At 44.2% G+C, this 12,304-nt stretch overlaps 1 non-coding gene across 1 annotated transcript; it reads left to right on the forward strand.

The window, feature by feature from the left end:
- Positions 1–508: 508 nt before the first annotated feature.
- On the forward strand, positions 509–615 carry LOC133820712 (small nucleolar RNA R71). Its single transcript, XR_009887113.1, has one exon. It is a non-coding gene; the product is annotated as a small nucleolar RNA R71 (small nucleolar RNA).
- Positions 616–12,304: the final 11,689 nt, after the last annotated feature.

Consider the following 12,304-nt stretch of genomic DNA (forward strand, 5'->3'; position numbering starts at 1 on the left):
GATATTGTGGCTGAGGTGGAGCGTAAGGTTGTAGAATATTTTGATTATTGGACCAGGAAAAAATAGGATGGTTCTTCCAACTTGGGTTGTATGACATGAAACTTGGATTATTAGGTTGTCTCACATAATTCCCTATAGCTTGTACTTCTTCCATGGGAATATTATTCATATCTAGAGCAGGGCATTGGTTGGGTGGATGGGTTGTACCACACAAGTCACATAGATTTTGAACTTGCATAACTTGAGATGGGAGTGTAGTTGCTTTGTCAAGGCTGCTACTTGAGCAGTAAGCATTGATATGGCATCCAATTCCATCATTCCAACCACCTTCTTTGGTTGTACCCTTTCAGTTGGCCATTGATAATTATTCATCGTCATCTCTTCTAATAGCTCATACGTCTCATTAGCACTCTTACTCATAAAAGCACCTCCCACCGTAGCATCTATAATTTTCCTAGTTGTTCCATTCAACCCATTGTAAAAATTATGCACCAACATCCACTTTTCTATACCATGGTATGGACATTTCTTTAACAACCCCTTAAATCGTTCCCAAGAATCATAGAGTGACTCTCCTTCCATCTGATAAAAAATATTGATCTCTCCCCTTAGCTTTACAGCCTTCGCTGGATGAAAGAACTTGGCAAGGAACTTCTAAGCTAACTCCTCCCATGTAGTGATAGAATTCGCCTGCAAGGATATCAGCCAACTCTTCACCCTATCCCTTAGTGAAAATGGGAATAGCCTCAATCTTATAGCATCATCACTCACCCCATTCATCTTGAACGTAGCACATAACTCCAAAAAATTAGCTATGTGTAAATTGGGGTCCTCCGTTGGCATACCTCCAAACTGAATAGTTGTTTGGACCATTTGGAGAATTGCTGACTTTATCTCAAAATTGTTTGTAGCAATGGTTGGAGGTCTGATGCATGAATGCACTCCTGTAACAGTAGGAAGTACATAATCTCTTAGAGTTCTTGGTCCTTGCTCCCTTGGAACCTCTACAGCCCCTTGACCATTATTAGCATCGTTTCCCAAATTGTCAGCCATGGTAAGCTCCAATCTCCTCTTTGTTTTTCAGTTCTATCTACATGAAATTTCCAGATCGATTGGTATAATCTCCTTTTGTCTATTGCTTCGCATATACCAACAATTTCTGAAACACAATAGAACCTTGATCCAAATAAATGTTAAACAAAAATAAATAAAATAAACTAACAAAATTAGAACAAATAACAATTAACTGTGATATTGGAAATTTAGTCCCCAGCAACGGCGCCAAAAACTTGATCTGTAAAATCTGTACGCAAGTATACGTAATCGTGTCAAGTAGTAAATTCCGGAAGAACGGATATCGTCCCATAGAGACTATCTTTCAAGTATCACTAATTGATTTTCAAATTCTATTTGGTGAATTAGAATTTAAGTGAATAATTAAAGGTAAAAGAAATACTATAAACTACGAACAAAAATTAAAGAACTGGAAACAAAACAATGAATCACTTAATTAAAAATCAATAATAAAAAGCCTAGGAATTAATTTCATCAACTGTTCATTCTATTAATTTTAATAATCAATTCTAAATCTCTTCTTTCTATTCTAATAGCAGGTTAATATAATCGATTCCTATTCTTTTTCAAGATATAAGATCTCAATCTATATGCAGGTTTTCTACATTTCTGTGATAAACTTGAACATATAGAAGGCATTAAACATGGAAACCTAATTACTACACAAGTCATACAAGTACTTTCATCCATTATGCAACCTATGTCTATACAATGATAGCATATTCAATTCTCATCTTTCGAATTTTGAATCAAAACCATTAAATCAAGTAAATAGTGATCAAGTATTTACTAGCATCAAACAAACATCATATAGATTAGAATAGACAAGAAGTATCAATAGAAAATCATAATAAAATTACATAGAAATCATAGCGACTACATTAATCCCTAGATAAAAGAAATTATGGTTCATAGATAGCATGATGAAATTAAACTTCAAATAATTGTTCATAAAAAATCAACCTAATGAATTTAGATGAAAAAGAAAAACTAATTACAGCAGCCTCTTCTAATCTCGGGTTTATAAAACTAAGACCCCTTTTAAAATCGCAGAATAATGTTCCTTAAAAAGTCTTCCAAGATTCCCAAGTGAAAAGACCATTTTACCCTTCAAAAAGTGGTTTAAAATCTGAAAAACGCATTGATAGTGCTCGTTTGGTAGCGCTATAGCGCTATTCACAGAATCAAATTTCCTCAAGAATTAGTGCACTAGCGCTGTAGCGCTACTCTTCAGTTTTTGATAGCGATATTGACAGATTCAACACTTCTAATTTTTCCTTTTCTAGCGCTATAGCGCTACTTACAAAATCATTTCTCGAATATCTTGCTCCCGAAAGACGCGATTTTCTCCAAAATAACTAAATTTTCTTCCACTTTCACTTCATTCCACTCTTTTGACCATCTTAGCATGAAAAACCTAAAACATGAACAAATGAGCATAATTCTACAATAAAATAATCCTAAACTAACGAAAACCAATCTAAAAACTAGACCATAAATGAGCCTAAAAGTCGTTTATCAACTAAGAGCTCCCTATATTTGTATGTGATGTCATGAGATGGTATTATGCCATGGGGACATGTGATAAATGGCCTAAGAGTTCCAGAATCAATATTTGTGCACAGGGCGCGGCTCGGCCACTGGTAGCTGAGGTTAAATATATAATCACTGAACTCGGCCTAAGCGAACCAGAGTCAGTGGGATAATTAGAGGGTGCGGCCTAAGGGCGCCGACCCTGGATTTTGGTGTGATATGTTTAATGTTGTTTAAACTGATGATTATGATGAGTTTGTTATCTGAGTAACTAATTATTGTCTTGTAGTTTGATATCACTGTTTATGTGAGCTGTATGACTTGTTGTGTATCTGATTGATGATTCGTAAATTATCTGCCTGTTGATTGTCGATTGTGCTATGCATTATGGTTTTCTTGCTAGGCTTTGGCTCACGGGTGCTACGTGGTGCAGGTAAAGGCAAGGGCAAGGTGGACCAGTCCTGATTTTGAGAACTTTGAGGCTGAATGTACATAGTCAGTTGATCGGTCGCCACGGAGGAGAAGTGGTACAGGACAGGAGAAGCCTAAATGTCTATTTTGTCCTTAGAGTGGCCAGTACTTGTTTATAACCTGGAATTTTTATAAACTATCCTTTAAACTTTATTTCTTTTGGGATCCCATGTACGAAATGTTTAATTAAATAAGATGTATCTTTTATGACCAAAATCTTTTAACCCCAGTTTCAGTAACACGTTTCTAATTAAATGACTTGATTAGCAAGTATTGCACCTTTATAAACACACAGTGTAATGATCTTGGCTACCCAGGGCGTTACAACTTGGTATTAGAGCATCCTAGGTTTAAAGGTTCCTGAAGACTTGTTGGACATGTACATTCGCCGCTAAATACAAGCTCGACTTAGGGTTTTGTAATTTTGTATGCATGCTTATATGCTTAAATGATTAGAAAGGAATATGAATGCTGATATCTGTGTGATTAATAGGAAGCATGAGATACTGATAGGGTCTGGCCCTTGATTGCTGTGTGATGACATCAAGGCATGCTTATTAGCAGTGTTGGGTATGTGAATGAATATTTGAATAAATTATTATATCTTGATTGCTTGTTAATGGTTGAGTTCCAATGGTGGATTATGGAAGGATTATTACCCTGCCATCATAGTCTGACCACCGAGTCGATGATTGCAGATTAACTTGGATAGCTATGCGCCCAAGACGATATGTACAACTTACCAGCAATAGGTCTGAGGCAAGGGATGATGACCAGGATGAGCAGATCCAACTTCTATGACAGAAGGCTCCGTCAAGGAATGCTGCCCGTATTGTGCCACCTGCAGTGGTACCAGTTGTACAAACAGTAGAGATTGGGAATAAATGGGAGTCGTTGTATGAGCGGTTCAGGAAACAGCATCCTCCAACTTTTGAAGGGGGACCAAATCCACTAAAGGCTGAATAGTGGATGAGTATGGTCACTGCTATTTTGGATTTCATGAGGGTAGAGGGTCATGAAAAAGTGGCTTGTGCTGCATATATGCTGAGAGAGGATGCCCGCATCTGGTGGGAAGTGGCATCACAGACCAGGGATGTTACTACATTGAGTTGGGAGGGGTTTAAGGATTTGTTCTGCCAGAAGTATTTCAATGTTGCCATCAGGGCAGCGGAGGTTAATGAATTTGTGGGGCTGGTTCAAAGCAGTATGACAGTTACGGAATATGCCCTAAAGTTTGATAGACTTGCGAAGTTTGCACCGGATCTTGTGCCTACTGATGCAACTAGGCAAGACAGATTTATCAATGGGCTTAATACTATGATAGCCCGAGAAGTGAGGATTACAGCAGTTCTGGGGGGGAAATCTTATGCCCAGACTGTTGAGAAGGCTTTTACCGCTGAGGAAGTAGAGAACAAGATTTGGAGGGAGTGCGGCAAGGCGGGAGGGCCGCAGGACGGTGCCTCCATACTCTGGGTCTGGTAGGGGCGGAGGCCCTAGTGATCTGAAGAGGAAGACTCCTGATGCTTCGATTGCTCCTGGTCCTAATAGCAGAGGTCGAGGTACTCAGGGTGGCCATCAGGGAGGCAGAGATTCATGGAGGAGTTATCCTGAGTGCACAAGGTGTAGATGACGCCATCTAGGAGAATGTCGGGCTCAGGCCTATTATGTGTGCGGGGTGGTAGGACACCTCAAGAAAGACTGCCCAACAATGAAGAAAGGGGAAACAAGGAAGGTGGACAGCTTGACTCCAGCTCGAGTGTTCATCCTGACGCAGGCAGAGGCCGAGGCTAGTACCTCGGTAGTGACAGGTCAACTTTCTAGCGCTGATTCTCCATTTACTGTATTAATTGACTCTGGTGCTACACATTCATTTGTTTCTAGTAAGGTGATTGATAGACTGTGTAGACCTAGTGAGTATTATACTGCGAGGCTTGGGACTACATTGCCTACAAGAGAACTGGTAGTTTCTAGGAGGTGGATTAGAGCACTGCCACTGATGATTGACGGTAGGGAATTGTCAGTAGACTTGATTAAATTGGGTATGGAGGACTTTGACATGTTCTTCGGTATGGATTGGTTGGTTAGATACGGAGCTACTATTGATTGTAGGAAGAAGATGGTGACCTTTGAGCCAGAGGGCGAGGATCCCTTTGTCTTTGTGGGAGCGGTATATGGACCCCGCGTACCCATGATATCAGCACTGAGAGCCAGAGATTTATTACAAGGAGGATGTATGGATTTATTATAAGTATCCTCTACCAAGGATTGATGACTTGTTCAATCAGCTGTAGGGTAAGACGGTGTTCTTGAAGATTGATCTTCAATCTGGTTATCACCAGCTGAGGATCAAGGATGAGGACATACCGAAGACGGCCTTCCAAACGAGGTATGGGCACTATGAGTTTCTGGTCATGTCGTTTGGTTTGACTAATGCCTTAGCAGCATTCATGGACCTCATGAACAGGATGTTCAAGGACTTCTTGGATCATTTTGTCATTGTTTTCATCGATGACATTTTAGTGTAATCCAGTTCAAAGGCAGAGCATGAGTTTAATCTTCGACAGGTTCTACAGAGGTTGAGAGAGCATCAGTTGTATGCTAAGTTTAAGAAATGTGAGTTTTGGCTACTAGAAGTGACATTCCTTGGACATATTGTTGGTGCAGATGGGATTAAGGTGGATCCATCTAAGATGGAGGCAGTTAGAGATTGGCCGAGGCCAAGGAATGCCTCAGAGGTTCGGAGTTTTCTCGGTTTAGCGGGTTATTACAGATGGTTTGTGGAAGGCTTCTCGAAGATTGCAGCACCGATAACAGAATTGACACGGAAGAATTTGAAGTTCGTTTGGTTAGAAAAATGTGAGAACAGTTTCCAAGAATTGAAGCAGCGACTTATTACTGCATTTGTGTTGAATCTTCCTTTGGAGGAAGGAAAGTTTGTAGTCTATTGTGATGCGTCAAGGTTGGGTTTGGGCTGTGTGTTGATGCAAAGCGAGGTTATAGCTTATGCGTCACGACAGCTAAAGGGGTATGAGCAGCGGTATCCTACCCATGATTTAGAGTTGGCAACGGTGGTATTCGCACTGAAGGTTTGGCGACATTATCTCTACAGGGAGAAGTGTGAGATATACACCAATCACAAGAGTTTGAAGTATTTCTTCACACAAAAGGACCTGAACATGAGGCAGAGACGTTGGCTAGAGTTGGTAAAAGACTATGACTGTGATATTCTTTACCATCAGGGGAAAGCCAATGTAGTGGTAGATGCGTAGAGCCGGAGTGGCCCGGGTCAGTTATATAGTTCCACCCAAATTTCAAGAGAGTTAGTTGATGAGATGGCCAGAGCAGGGATATAATTGGTGGTGGGCCGGTTAGCCAGTATTACTCTGCAGTCGACCCTGCTAGAGTGGATTAGGGAAGGTCAGTTGGTAGACGCTCAATTACAAGAGGTTAGAAAGAATGTCTTAGCGGGAGTAGCTAAGGACTACTCTATTTCTGAAGTTGGTTTGCTACGGTACCAGGGGAGGATTTGTGTCCCAACTGATGTGCAGATCGGACGAAAGATACTGGATGACTCGCATACTATACCGTACTCACTTCATCTGGGTACCATAAAGATGTATCAGGATCTACGGACGTTATATTGGTGGCCCGGGATGAAGAAGGATGTGGTGGAGTACGTGGCCTGATGTTTAACCTGTCAGCTGGTGAAAGCTGAGCATCAACGACCAGCAGTGTTGCTTCAACCTTTGGGTATTCCTGAGTGGAAATGGGAGGATATTATAATGGAATTTGTGGGAGGTTTTCCCAGGATAGTAGGGCTTCATGACTCGGTGTGGGTAGTAGTAGACAGATACACCAAGTCTGCTCATTTCCTTCCAGTGAAGACGACTTATACGGTAGATCAGTATGCAGAGTTGTACATGAAGGAGATCGTACGTCTTCACATGGTTCCTAAATCTATAGTGTCAGTCTGGGATCCTATCTTTACCTCCAAGTTTTGGGGTAGTTTGAAGAAGGCTACGACAACTCAGTTGAAGTTCAACACGGCCTTTCATCCTCGGACTCATGGACAGTCTGAGAGGACGATTCAAGTGTTGGAGGATATGCTTCGAGCTTGCATGATTGATTTTGAAGGATCGTAGAGTAATTATCTCCTGTTGATTGAGTTTTCATACAACAATAATTACCAATCAACGATTGGAGTGACTCCCTATTAGATGTTATATGGGAGGAGACGTAGATCACCCATTCATTGGGATGAGATGGGTGAGAGGAAGTACTTGGGTCCAGACACGGTTCAGAAGACAAATGAAGCTATTGAGAAGATCCAAGCTCAAATGCTCGCCTCACAGAGCAGACAGAAAAGCTATGCTGATCCTAAGCGTAGAGACGTGGAGTTCCAGGTTGGGGACCATGTGTTTCTGCGAATTTCACCACTGCGAGGAGTGAGAAGATTTGGGAGGATGGGCAAACTGAGCCCTAGATTCATTGGACCTTTTGAGATCATGGAAAGGATCGGACAGGTGGATTACAGGTTAGCTTTGCCACTGTCGTTGTCGGGAGTTCATGATGTATTCCATGTTTCTATGCTCTGGAAGTACGTCTCAGATACGACACATGTGTTGAAATTTGAAGACTTGGAATTGCAGGCAGATTTATCCTATGAGGAGTGACCGGTTCAGATTTTGGATCGGAAGGATAAAGTCCTGTGGAATAAGATGATTTCTCTGGTTAAAGTGTTATGGAGGAATAGTACGGTCGAGGAGGCGACCTGGGAGCTTGAGTCAGCGATGCGGGATCAGTATCCCGAGTTATTCAGGTAAATTACTAGGACGAAATTCTCATTACGGGGGAGATAGATGTAACGACCCAAAATTACTAATAAGGCTTAAGGACCTTAATAAGGCTTAAGCATGCTTATATGATTATTTGGATATATGAGATGCATGATTATGAGTATTAGTATGCATGTAGGCCTTTATTAGATTTAAAGGGCATATTTGTAATTTTTTCCCGTTGAGGGCATAAATGTAATTATTTGTGATAAATTGTTGAGACCACATTATTATGTGGATATATCTGTAGCTTGTGACTCGTGGCAATCCTAGTGAGCGGTTTAACGAAAAAGTCACGATGGGGATTTATACCTGGCTCGGGGGAGCCTGGGGGTATTTTTGGGAATTTAGGAAATATATTGGAGACTATTTGACATTGGGGGAAATAATTGGTGATTAGCTAGGTGTCGAGGTTAAGCGATAATTATTAGGGACACTCGAGGAATTAGCGGGAATTGGGAACAAATGACCAAAATGCCCTTAGAATGTTTTAAGACTTAGGTTTTAATGGGAGGGAAAAATGGTCTTTTAGGTGGCTAAAAGAAGATAAGTGATATTCTGCCTTTATAGACTTAGTGGAATTTTTTTAGAAAGTAGTAAACGCTGAAGGAAGGAAAAGGAAGAAAGAAAGAGGAAAAACAGAGACTCTTTTTCCCTCTCCCTATCGATCACATGTTCTCTCACTCTCCTTGAAGATTTTTGAGGCTGTAACTCATATGAAGCTTAGGCTGGAGCTTGGGGAAAGGGACCTTGGTGAAGCTAGAAGGTTTAGCAGGAATTAGCTACTCAATTGAGGTAAGGTTTAAAGGTTTTGATGAGTTTTCTGAGCTGTGTTAGAGATGATTTCTGAACATGGGTTTTGGATGAAAGTTAAGGGAATTAAGCTTTGGGAACTGAGGAGTTAAAGGCTAGAAAGGCTTGGAGGACAACCTAGGGTCGAATTCCCCATCAAAGGTAAGGAATTCTGAGCTTGATCATCTGAGTTGCTGGGTTATCTCTGGTTTTTCTGATGAGTTCTTATGTTTTGGGTTCAATTCTTGTTTTCTTTGTTTGATGGTGCATGTGGCTAAATTTGAGATTGTTGGGCCATGTGGGATGAGATATGGTGAATGGTAGGCTTGTCTTGAAGTGTAGTTGAGGGGTTCTATGGAGTTTTGGCTCGCGGAAATTCAAGGTAGAAACTCAGTGTGCTGAAGGTGCTGTCTATAGTGCTGTAGCGCTAGCAGTAGAGCGCTACAGCGCTATGTCAGGGTTTTCTGGGGGATTTTTCCTCTGCTTGTAGCGCTGTAGCGCCCACCTTGTGGCGCTGTAGCGCTGTAGCGCCCACCTTGTGGCGCTGTAGCGCTACCCTGCCTACAAAAATGGGTTTTTGGGTATTTTCTTAGGGCTTTTTCCCGAGGGCTTGGGGTTTGATTCCCCCACCCTGATTGGTGGAATTAGGGCTTCCCGAGGGCTCAGGATTGGTCCCGAGGTTAGGTTATGGAATTGAAGTTTAATGATAGGTCTATTTCATGGTCATTACTAGGTGTACGCTAGGGCTCAGACAGGATCCTGCTTGGAGGTCAATTTCATTAATCAAAGCTAACGGAATCTAAGGTAATAAACTGCACCCGATTATGTGATTATGTTGGGACTAAGAGCTCCCTATATTTGTATGTGATGTCATGAGATGGTATTATGCCATGGGGATATGTGATAAATGACCTAAGACTGTCGAAATCAATATTTGCGCACAGGGCGCAGCTCAGCCACTGGTAGCTGAGGTTAAATATATAATCACTAAACTCGGCCTAAGCGAGCCGAAGTCAGTGGGATAATTTGAGGGTGCGGCCTAAGGGTGTCGACCCTGGATTTTGGCATGATATGTTTAATGTTGTTTAAACTGATAACTGTGATTAGTTTGTTATCTGAGTAACTGATTATTGGCTTGTAGTTTGATATCACTGTTTATGTGAGCTGTGTTGATGCTCAAAAACTCATCAAGGGAAAACACGTAGTATACAAGATACGGATGCTAAGGCGCGAGGCGACATGGCCTTGCTCGACCTCGCCAGCCCATGCCACCAAGTGGCCTCGCGAGAAGGCCTCGGCCGCGTCGCCTAAATGGCCTCGCGAGATGGTCACGGCCGCGCCACCCAAGTGGCCTCGCGAGATGCTAAGATGTCATGGCCTCACACGGCCCCGTTCGGATGCTTAGGCGCGAGGCGACATGGCCCCGCTTGGCCTCGCCAGCCCACGCCACCAAGTGGCCTTGCGAGAAGGCCTCGGCCGCGCCGCCCAAGTGGCCTCGCGAGATGGTCACGGCCGCGCCACCCAAGTGGCCCCGCGAGATGCCTAGGCCATGGCCTCGCGAGATGCTAAGATGTCATGGCCTCACACGGCCCCGTTCAGATGCTTAGGCGCGAGGCGACATGGCCCCGCTTGGCCTCGCCATCCCACGCGACCAAGTGGCCTCGCGAGAAGATCTCGGCCACGCCACCCAAGTGGCCTCGCGAGATTGTCTCGGCCGCACCACCCAAGTGGCCTCGCGAGATGCCTAGGCCGCACCACCCAAGTGTCCTCGCGAGATGCCTAGGCCACACCTCCCAAGTGGCCTTGAGACCCCTATGCTTAGGAGACCCAGCGTGAGTCAAATAGGACATACTTGTACGACCAAGTACTGAGTACGGATACCAGTACCAGTGGGACTGCTGGGGTAAGAGTTATGGCAGTACATCTATGGCCAAGGGTCAGAGTCGACACCACTACCACCTGCGCCACTACGCCTGCCGCCACTCATCAGACATGGGTACAGACAAGTAGTGGAGACATCCTCCTGACACCTGCTCCTATACTGATGTACGACCACAACCTCTGAAGCCACTCCCCTGACATAGTACTTTTGTACCATTTGGTCTCCTGGACCACCATGTACCTAAGGCCATTAGAGCCTACTATAAAATGAACTGGAACACCACCTGAAAGGGGGTTGGAAATTTTACTGTAGCAGAGCCTTAAGTGTGAATGAAAGATTGATTTCTCCATTATTGTTACATCATTGTTCTTGAGTGATTGTTCAAGTTTTTACAGCTTTCCAATTAGCGATCTTGATTTGATAATTTTTCCAACTTAACTTCATTGACGAGTTCTCACCGTCAACAGTTTGGCGCCGTCTGTGGGAACGTTAGTTTCAAGCTAATGTTCCACCATTGTTTCCAACAAGAAGAAGATGCCAACACGCTCGAAACGACTGAGGGAGACGCGGGAGGTAGAGGTTCACCTGAACGGAGTCCAGCTGAAGGCCTCCATGAAGGACACTCTTCCACCCAGAGACGTGGAGCCCCCAATAGACCCTGAGGTTCACGGAGGTGATAGGGTGGCCTCATCGCCGGCCGCTCCGCCTGGGGGGAGTCCTCCAAGAGCACCGTCGGTAAACGCTGATGAATTCCCTCCTCCAAAACAACCGCAGGCACCGAACTCCGGCCGGCCCGTAGGCATGACAAACACCCTCGGGTCCACTCCGTTAGCTCGAGTTCGAAGTCCCGGTTTTACGAAGAGGAGATACGTGAGCTCCACCGTAAAAACCAAAGTTTAAAAACTACCTTAGAAAACATGCAAGAGGTCCTTAACGGCCTGCTGCAGGGTAAGTCCAGCATAACCTTGCCTAGGGGGAAGGAGAAGGGCATGGATGGGGTGGAGACCACTGTGCCGCTAGATGATGGAAGAACCCGGCATTCAACTAGAAACACCCCCCGCGCAAAGCAACATGATCACCCCGAACCGCCTAAGCCAGCCCAGAAGCCAGCGCCGAGGACCAACGCTGCCCCTCGCCGTGAGGATGAGGTCACATCCAAAAGAACACCCCCAGACTTGCGGGAGGAGCTCAATAAGAAGAGGGCGGGCAAAGGGACCACGCCCCCTGTGCCTTCTCCTGCCACGGAGATGCGGAGCTTTCGGAGCAAGATCGTCACTGCATCGGGCAGCCAGGCCTTTGAGGAAGACTTCGACCATGAGTCGCCCTTTATGAAAGAAATTCAGGCAATCCGGCTCCCTGCCAATTTTAAGGAGCCCAATATGACCCCTTACGAAGGGAACACGGATCCAAAATACCACCTGGATGCGTTTAATGATCTGATGAAATTGAGGGGGATCGGAAGTGGTGCCAGGTGCCATTGCTTCGCTGTTACTCTGAAAGGACCCGCCTACAAATGGTTCAAAAGGCTAAGGCCAGGGTCCATCAGGTCCTGGCAGCAGTTCTCTGACGAATTCCTTCAATAGCACAATGCCGTGCGAGACTACACGATGCCAGGTACCAGCCTGGCCAACGTGAAGCAAGGGGAGAAGGAGAGCCTGAAGAGCTACATTCACCGGTTCAACATGGAGGCCGCAAAAGTGGGGAGCCTAACGCGCCG

Source organism: Humulus lupulus, chromosome 2 (genome assembly GCF_963169125.1).
Source record: "Humulus lupulus chromosome 2, drHumLupu1.1, whole genome shotgun sequence".
In the NCBI taxonomy this organism is placed as follows: Eukaryota; Viridiplantae; Streptophyta; class Magnoliopsida; order Rosales; family Cannabaceae; genus Humulus; species Humulus lupulus.